The 9,403-nt window shown below is 40.7% G+C and overlaps 1 long non-coding RNA gene across 1 annotated transcript; it reads right to left on the reverse strand.

Annotated features, from left to right (window-relative positions):
- Window positions 1–295: 295 nt before the first annotated feature.
- LOC148119065 (uncharacterized) lies at window positions 296–8,333 on the reverse strand. Its single transcript, XR_015735396.1, has 3 exons — window positions 8,158–8,333; window positions 3,769–3,887; window positions 296–2,804 (listed from the first exon to the last, which is right to left on the reverse strand). It is a non-coding gene; the product is annotated as an uncharacterized LOC148119065 (long non-coding RNA).
- Window positions 8,334–9,403: the final 1,070 nt, after the last annotated feature.

Consider the following 9,403-nt stretch of genomic DNA (forward strand, 5'->3'; position numbering starts at 1 on the left):
GAGGCTGACTGGGACTAAATTTCCTCTTCTCACAGGGACCAGGGAGGACAGGGTGGGCTGATGCTGCCTGGGCTTCTTCTCCTGAACCAGGACAAGATGAGATGGTGAGCCCCTGAGAGCCCCCTGTGAACAGATGAAGGGGAGGAGGAGGGAGAGATTTTTGAAGGAAAATTGAGCCAAAATCAACCTGTGTTGAGGCAACCCAGCAGAGAAACCACTTTGTGGGAGGGGGCGAGAAGGCATGGAGTCAACCACATAGACTCTGGAAGTCTGGTGACCACGAAAAGCCAACTCCTTTATTGAGGGTATGGGCAACCCTCTCATATCCCATCCCAAGGTCCCATTGGCTCAGGTGGTCAATTCTTCTGTGTTGTTCTTCTTTCAGTGACATCTCTGGTCACGTGTCCATTAGTCAGCAGTCTCTGGGCATAGCAGCAGGCCTTCGATTGGCTCAGCATTCTTTAATTGGCCTGCATTCTTTAATCTAACTGGCCTTTGTTCCTCGTTCCTTTCTTCCTTTCTTAGTCCTTCCCGCACACTCTGCTTTCTTTCTTCCTTCCTTTCATTCTTCCTTCCTTATTTTCTTCCTTCCTTCCTTTTTCCTCCTCTCTTTCTATTTTGGAGACAGTGTTTCATGTAGCCCAGCCTGGCCTCAAACTCACTGTTTACTTAACATAGTCTTTAACCGACTGATGCTTCTGCTTTTATGTCTTGGGCACCAGGCTTTCAGGCTTGCATCACCATGCCTCTCTCAACCTAGATGCATGAAAGTTTTTATTAAAAATTGGAGTAACATATATTTGCTAAAATAATCCTTCAAGGTTAAAGTCTTGAAGAATAAGAAAAATGTTATATTACTACCAAATTAAAAATAATGTCATCAAATAAATATCAGATTATCTGTACATACAGAAATGCGAATGACTGCTTGGTAAAAGATCTAACTGATACTGTAATTTATGTGTTTTACTGATCTCAAGGGGATTTCTGTTTTCACAGTATAGGGGACAAGCTGTAATGAATAGAAAGCATCTCTTCACGGGATGAATCCTAATCTGTCAGATCCCAAGGGCCAAGAGAGAGAGTCGGAGGTGATCCAAGGCACCCAAATCATTTCCTGTTGCCTCTGTTGTGACTGAGGATCTCTGTGTCCCCCAAATCAAGAAGGTAAGTACCCTAGCCCTCAGCACGATGCTGTTTGTAAGAAGGACTCTAGAGAGGGGAATAGATCCTACACCCTAAGTGTTCATGGATGGCATTTCTGCTCCCTAAAGGGCACACCGGAGATATAGCAGTCCAGCCTGCCATTGTAGATCCAGAAAGAAAGCAGGCATAGATGAATCCATGAGTAAGATTGGTCAGACTCCAATCTACGATGTCTTGATTGTAAACTTCATAGCACAGTGACAAATAAGTGTTTAATACTTAACACTTGCGTGACACACTTTTGGTGCAGCAGTGTTAGCTGCTCCAATGACCTCAGAATGCTCGAAAGGTCGAACCACTTGCACTCACCTTCTCATAAGCAGGCAAATAATGGTTCCTAGCTTTGTCCTTGGCCTTGGCAAGGCTAGCCTCTTTCTCAGTTGGGGAATGTAAGGTTGATGGAGAACTGAGTAATCCAAACCCATCATATCTTCAGTATACATGTCAATGGTGAAAACAGACAGATATTCTGCCAGAACCCTCCTGCCTCAGATTTTACAGTCGAAAACAATAAAAGGCTGTGGTAAATCAGGTTCCCCTCTGATAGAGCTGTAGAGGCAGTAATAATAGATTTTTACTTGCAGGTTAGCAATCCTTTTACAATTTGTATTGAGACAGGGTCTCTTTATGTAGCTTGATCTGACCTGTATATGTACTATGTAGACACACTGGCCTTAAATTCACAGAATTCTCCTCCTTTTGTCACCGAGTGCTAAGATAAAGGCAAATACCACCACCTCCAGTCACATTCCCATTTGAATGCCCTAAAGGGCTAGCAAGCAAGGCTGATCTCTTCTTCCATTCTGTTAATGTCTGGCTCATTTTCTATTTATTGTACATTATACCTAATGCATCTATGAACATCCCAGGAATGTATTTTTATTTCTCTTGCGTATTTATCTAGTAATGTAACTGCTGTGTTATTGGTGACTCCATGTTTAACATTCTGAGAAAAACCCTACACTTCCACAGAATATTCAGTTTGAATGGCGTGGTCTATCACAGGAAAGAGGAGACCACATGATCAGTCTTGACAGCTCTGAACAGCCTTCCCCAAAAAAGCTTCATGCAACCCTGGTATCTCTGTACCAGACTCTGTGAGCCACAATCAGCCTGACTGCATGTAGATTCACATGGTAAGCTAGGGTCATGACTGTAATTGTCAGAACTGGAAGAGAAGTTATTTGGATCCTTCTCTTTACTGCCTTTTGGGTCCATCTATCCAAAGCTATTGGCTAGAATGTTTCCTCTGAAGATTAATAAAAAGGAAACCGGACTCCACCATCTCCTATTCTACAGGACACCCACAACCCCTCCTATTCTGCCCTCAATTCCATAGCATTCTTCTTAACTGATGTCAGTGTATGCATGCCCAAACACCCAGGCATTGTCTCATGAGTCCTTTGCCATGGTTCTCTTCACTCAAGTCATGACGTAACTATTTCCCAGACTAAATATTTCATCCATACCTCTCTCCTTCATGTTCTTCTCATGGAGGGCACATTTGGTGGCAATGTGGCTGAGAATGACTCTGGTCTGCACCAGCTTCATTTCATCAGTCTCCACCATGGGCACCAAACAGAACATCAAACTCCCAGCTATTAGATGAAATAAAAAGATAAGAAAATAAGATGTTTATGGGATATTATACTTATTATAATATACATATATACAAACACATAATTTATTCCATAGACACATTCAAAAAAAAGTGTTTGATTAACTAACAAAAAAAATTAAAAGAACTAATTACTTGGTAACTAACTTTTCAATGGAATAGCATTTAAAATATTAGTTTTTGCATCTTTAGTGTGTTCTAAGTTTTAACAGTTTATTTTATTAAAATTTTTATTTCATACTGACAAAACTTCTGAATTTTTTAAACAGGATGTTATGGTATATTAACTCTTGTCGATGTATATTTTAAGAAGAGGTAGAAGGAAGTACAATTATATTATTAGCTGGTACGCGTAAAATAAAAATAAGGTCTCGATGTCTCTTGCTACTCAAGGTAAGAAGACAAGATCTTAAACCTGTTTCTGTGTAGGTTTCCTGTGTGGTTTCACTTATACCAAGGGCCAGTATGTGTTGGGTAGGCCCAGAGAACCTCAGCTATAGATGTTGACATTCCCTCCTCTTTCGCATCCTCTCTCACCGTATTCCACATGATCAGCATAACCTTTCTGTTAATCCTATAATGTAGTATTACTAGGGAATTAGTTTGTAAAACCCATTAGAACTCAGGATAAGTGGCTAACATATTTGCCCTGGCATCTAGTGATTTGATGTGGATGGAAGGCTGTGTGGGAACCCAGGCTAACTCAGGGAAGCATGGGAAAGCAGAGACCAGTCATTCATAGGGATTTGGGGATGGTGTCAGCAAACACAGTTCCAGCCGTTTTTTTTGAGATGATTACCTTATCTGTTAACAGAGACCCATGACTTGCAGTTGATCACCCTTTCATCAATGAATATGTAGTTACACAGGTAATGTCTTGTGTTTAACACTTCCACTAGAAAACTCTCAGAAAGCATTAGATATTTGCTATTTCCATGTGTTACCTTGTCAAGTGATCCCGACTTCTCATAACTTTTTTCAAACTAGAATACACAAAGGATAAACAAGTCTTAACTTCACTGCATGTCAGGCTTTTCTCTTTAACGGTGCTGATCTGCAGATCCTGTGAGAGAAGGAAGATAGCTTTAATTTGGCAAGGACACATGTGAACTAATCATGGCTTGTGGGTTTTAGGAGAAGATCTTTAAGAAAGGAGTCATGGTCATGACACATCGCTTCTCCTTCTAGTAATTGATGCCGTCTTTCCCAGAACTCCACCAGAGCCAGAACCAGAAGTCATGGGCTACAGCAATGCCAGCGGAAGGAAAATGCTGATCATTGCTTCTGACTATAATTTACAATATTTCTGCCTATTACCAATACAATCAGAAGGAACATTGTGTATCCCCTGCATGGAATATGGCACAGTCTAGTGTCTAACATCTGCCAATAGGCATGATCTGTAACTACTTTAACTACAATGCTCTGCAATTATTTTCAAACACAATGTTGGAAACATTACAAAGGTAGGGTAGAGTAAAGTGGTGGGATCTCAGCTACTGGACTCTGTTGCTATCTGGTAAAATTTTCAGCCCCTCCTTTGGTGGAGAATCAAGCTTTTGTTAGACATGACATAGAGGTGGACAAAGAATGGCTCTAAAGGGGCTAAAGATTGCCCGCAATAATAGGAATTAGCCTCTGGGTCTATGACATGCAACACTCTTCACCGTTTTAATCAGCCTCTGCAGACTTTGCTTCTGTGTAGGAATTCTTGTGCACAGGTGCTTTTTGAGATCATCCTTTGAGTTTTTATATATAGTTTAAACAAGTCTAATATTGGAGAATAATGTACTCTCTTATAGATCCATAACTAATAATTTAAATATTTTTATTTAAATTCTGAAGTCTAGCCAAAAGCACACAAAAAGGCAGATCAAAGCACGGGACTCTTGCCATGTTTGTGGGCATGCCTCATGCTGGAAGAGAGAAGGTAAATTTAATAACTTAACACAGGAAAGAATTTGTTTGATCATTTGTAAAGTTAGAGAAAGTATATGTTTTTTAGAAGAATAGAGGAATGTTTTTAAAACACTCAGCGCCTACCTTGCCCCACAGAGCACAAGTATTGTTAAGCAATACAGTTGTGTCATTTCCTGGAGTTTCTGGTTGTAAGATGTCAGGACATTGGGATTATTGAGCATGCTCAATGGATCAGTTTCTTGTGGATCTATGTGATCACATGGTATCAGATTCAGGGCCCCATGAGCATAGGCAAGGTTGGTTGGGGCAGGAGTGTGATGTGGATGGTGAGGTTGCTGCTGATGGGTGTGGCTGTAGTGACATCATGTGTGCACAGTTGATCACTGCCAGAGCATCCAGGCGACTTGTTCTCAGTAGGCTCTTCAGTCATGTTGAGAGGCAGGAGGGGAAGCTGGCATCACTGCCACTTGCTCTTCCTTTACTGAGCTCACTCTGCCCAGAGGCTTGGAACTCTTGAAACACAAGACCACCATCTACTTGTTTGGGAAACATCTCATTGTGTAAAGAAAACAGTCTGTAAATCACTATAGTTTGCCTCTTCTTTCTTTGTTACTTTGAAAGAGGATTAAGCCTGACAGTCAATATATTCACAAAGCGGTTTGCAAGGGCACTAATCTGAGCCTCTGGTAAATACTTTGCTGGAAAGCAGAGGAGGCAGTGGAAAGCCAACTGAAAATGGGGTCTCATATTGTAGCCCTGCCTTTCTGACCTCTGCCTTCCAGGGACAAGACCTCTTGGCAGTTTCCATGACTGCTAGTGTCCCACAGTCTGCTCCAGCCATACCACTGTCACCACCATTCAGAAGGACTAGTTTAGACCTTAGGTATTTCTTTCCCTGTCTGGCTGGAGTGGTGAGCTCCCTTTAACTCAGGTAAACTATTTCAGTGGGTGTGCCCATTGAAGTCTTGACCTCTTTGCTCATAGTCTCACTCCTCCCACTCTTAGGGAGCTCAGTCCAGTGCTCCAATGCAGGTCTCTGGCTATGTTCCCACCTATTACTGAATGGAGATTCAGTGATGGTATTTAAGATATTCTTCAGTCTGACTACAGGGAAAGTCCAGTTCAGGCACCCTCTCTTCTGTTGCTTTGGGTCTTAACTGTGGTCATCCTTATGGATTCCTGGGAATTTCTCCAGTGCCAGGTTTATTGCTAGCACCAAAATGGCTCCCCAATCTAAATATCTCTTTCCTTGCTCTCATCTGCTCTTCCTCCATCTCAACCATCCTGTTCTCTGAAGTAGTCCTTCCCCCTTCCCTTTCCCTTCATCTTCACCTTCTACCCTCCCTACTTGCCTACCCCCATGCTCCCAATTTTGTAGGCGATTTTGTCTATTTCCCCTTTCCAGGTTGTTCTATATATGTGTTTCTTAGGGTTCACCTTGTTACTTGGCAACTCTAAACATCAACTATAGGCTCAATATCCTTGCTTTACAGCTAGGATCCACTTATGAGTGAGTACTGCCACATTCATCTCTCTGGATCTGGGTTACCTCACTCAGGATGTTTTTTTTTTTCTAGTCTCATACGTTTACATGCATATTTCAATATGTCATTTTTCCCTGCTGAGTACTTCTCCAATGTGTAAATGTGTCACATTTTCTTTTCCATTTTTCTGTTGGGAGACATCTAGTTTCTTTCCAGGTTCTGGCTATTACAAATAATGCTGCTATGAACATAGTTGAACAAATGTCTTTGTAGTATGATTGAGCATCTCTTGGGTATATGTCCAAGGGTTGGTGGTATTTTTCAGTCCTGAGGTTGGTTGATTCCCAACTTTCTGAGAAACTGCCATACTGATTTCCAAAGTAGTTGTACAAGTTTATATTCCCACCCACAATGGATGAGTGTTCCCCTCAGTTCACAACCTTTACAGAATAATCTATCATTGGTGTTTTTGACCTTACTCATTCTGACTGGTATAAGATGGCATCCCACAGCTGTTTTTATTTGTATTTCCCTGATGGTTAAGAATTTTGGACATTTCCTTAAGTGTCTTTTTTGTTCATTTGAGGTTCTTTGGTAGAGAATTCTATGTTTAGTGCAGTACAGCGTTTTTTAGTTGGGTTATTTAGAATTTTTATGTCTAATTTCTTTAGTTCTTCATATATTTTGGAGATCAGTTCTCTATCTGTTATGGAGATAGTAAAGATCTTTTGCCATTCAGTAGGCTGTCTGTTTTTTTTAAATCTTATTGACTGTGTCCTTTTCTTTACAGAAGCTTCTCAGTCTCAGGAGATCCCATTCATTTATTGTTGCTCTCGATGACTGTGCTACTGAGGTTATGTTTAGGAAATGGTCTCCTGTGCTCATGCAATGAAGGCTACTTCCCACTTTCTCTTTTATCAGGTTCAGTGTGGTCCGATTTGTCTTCAGGTTTTTAATCCATTTGGACTTGAGTTTTGTGCATGGAACCTGAGATGGATCTATTTTCATTCTTCTACAGGTTGACATTCAGTTATGCCAGCACCATTTGTCGAAGATGTTTTCTTTTTCCATTGTATAATTTTAGCTTCTTTGTCAAAAATCAGGTGTTCATAGGTGTGTAGAATAATATCCAGGTCTTTTATTCGATTCCCTTGGTCAACGTTTCTGTCTTTATGCCAATACCAAGCTGATTTCATTACTGTAGCTGTGTAATAGAGCTTGAGGTCAGGAATGATGATGCCTCTGGAAGGTCCTTTATGGTTCAAGAAATTTTTTTTCTGTCCTTGGTTTTTGTTTTTCCATATGAAGTTGATTATTGTTCTTTCAAAGTCTGTGAAGAATTGTGTTGGGATTTTGATGATGATTGCCATGAATCTATATCTGGTGGATTATGTTGGTAGATTATTGTATGTTGAGCCATCCCTGCATCTCTGGAATGATTTTTCTGATGTGTTCTTGGTTTTGGTTTGCCAGTAGTTTATTGAGTATTTTTGCATATATGTCCATGAATGAGACTAGTCTGTAATTCCCTTTCTTGGTTTAGTCTTTGCTTGGTTTTGGTATCTGGATAACTGTGGCCTCATAAAAAGAGTGTGGAAATGTTCCTTCTGTTTCTATTATGTGGAACATTTTCAAGAGTATAGCTATTAGTTCTTGGAAGTTATGGAAGAATTCTGCACTAAAACCATCAGGCCCTTCATTGCTCTGCCTCTACTTCCTGTCTAGTTGTCCTGCCTATACTTCCTGCCTGGCTACTGGTCCATAAGCATTTATTTAAAACATCATTGAAAGAATACAGAATTCTCCCACACCACATAGTCCATATTTTGGGAATGTGGTGTAGTATTCCAGGCTACTTCCTGCTGTTTGGGTGTACTGATAATCTTATGGAGACATAAAGAATATTTAGAATGATGAACAAGTCCTTACTGTAATGTCCTGTGATTCTTGATCATCTCAGGAAGCAGTCTTAAATCTGTTCTGGACACAGAACTCAGACATCTGTGCCATCTGTTCCTAGTGGAGATTTCTCAGGTAGTTTTCCTTGATCAAAGCTGATTTTTCTTAACTCAGAATGAATCCAAAGCCTCTCATTTCCTGTGGAAACAAAAGCAAAATGTCTTCTATAAAGTAACATACATTCTGACTTCAATTTTGAACTCCAGATATTTTCAAAATCCCTATTTTGGATTAATTCAGCAGCATTTATAAGCAAATATCTTTTAACAGCTATTGTTCCTTCCTCAGCATTCAAACAATTCAAAGAGAGCATAATAACATACAGTATCCAGATTCTCTGTGTGTTTTCCATCTTTCCATGGCTTTATTTTAAACTCTATTTTGTTTATTTTTAATTTTTGGCTTTTGAGACAGGGTTTCTATATATTTTGTCCTGGAACTCACGCTGTAGATCAGGCTGTCCTTGAGCTGACAGAGATCTGCCTTGAGGTTTCAGTCCTGCCCAGTTCCCACAGCTGGTACATCCCAAAGAAAACCACACAGAGGTCTCCATAAGTAATACTCTGATTTGCCCATTAGCTCAGGCTTTGTATTAGCTCTTATAACTTATATAAACCCATTATTCTTATCTATGTTATTCACATGGCTCAGTACCTTTTTCAGCATGGCAGGTCACATCCTGTATCTTCGGTGTCTCCATGGTACTGGGGAAGGAGCTTCCTTCTTTCCAGAATTCACCTGTTCTCATTGCTCTGCATCTTTTTCTTGTCTGGTTGTCCTGTCTATACTTCCTTCCTGGCTAACTGGCTAATAAGCATTTATTTAAAACATAATTGACAGAAAACAGAATTGTCTCACACCACAGGGCAGGCAAGAGCTTTGGGCTTTTGGTTACGTACATCTGTTCTTAGAATCAGAGACATGCATGCCGGACCTCCAATCAATCTCTCCTTATTATTCACCTCAGGTCTTAGCTCAGGGGCTGCTGTCACTCACCTTGTTATGTGCTGAGCTGGAAAGGGAAAGCTGAGATTAGCCTTTCCTCCTGGAGCTGGTTTTTGGCATTTTTTTTCATTGCAGGAAAGCTGCAAGTGAGGACTGGGAGCTTGCATTTGTTCTTCTATAGGGGTATTGTAAAGAAGAGCAAGAGCGGTTCTCCCCTCTCTCTGGGTTCCTGCCTCTCTACTTCTGTTGGGGTACTGTTCCTCATGAGCCT

This window comes from Myodes glareolus, chromosome 18 (genome assembly GCF_982192425.1).
Source record: "Myodes glareolus chromosome 18, mMyoGla1.1, whole genome shotgun sequence".
NCBI classification, from domain to species: Eukaryota; Metazoa; Chordata; class Mammalia; order Rodentia; family Cricetidae; genus Myodes; species Myodes glareolus.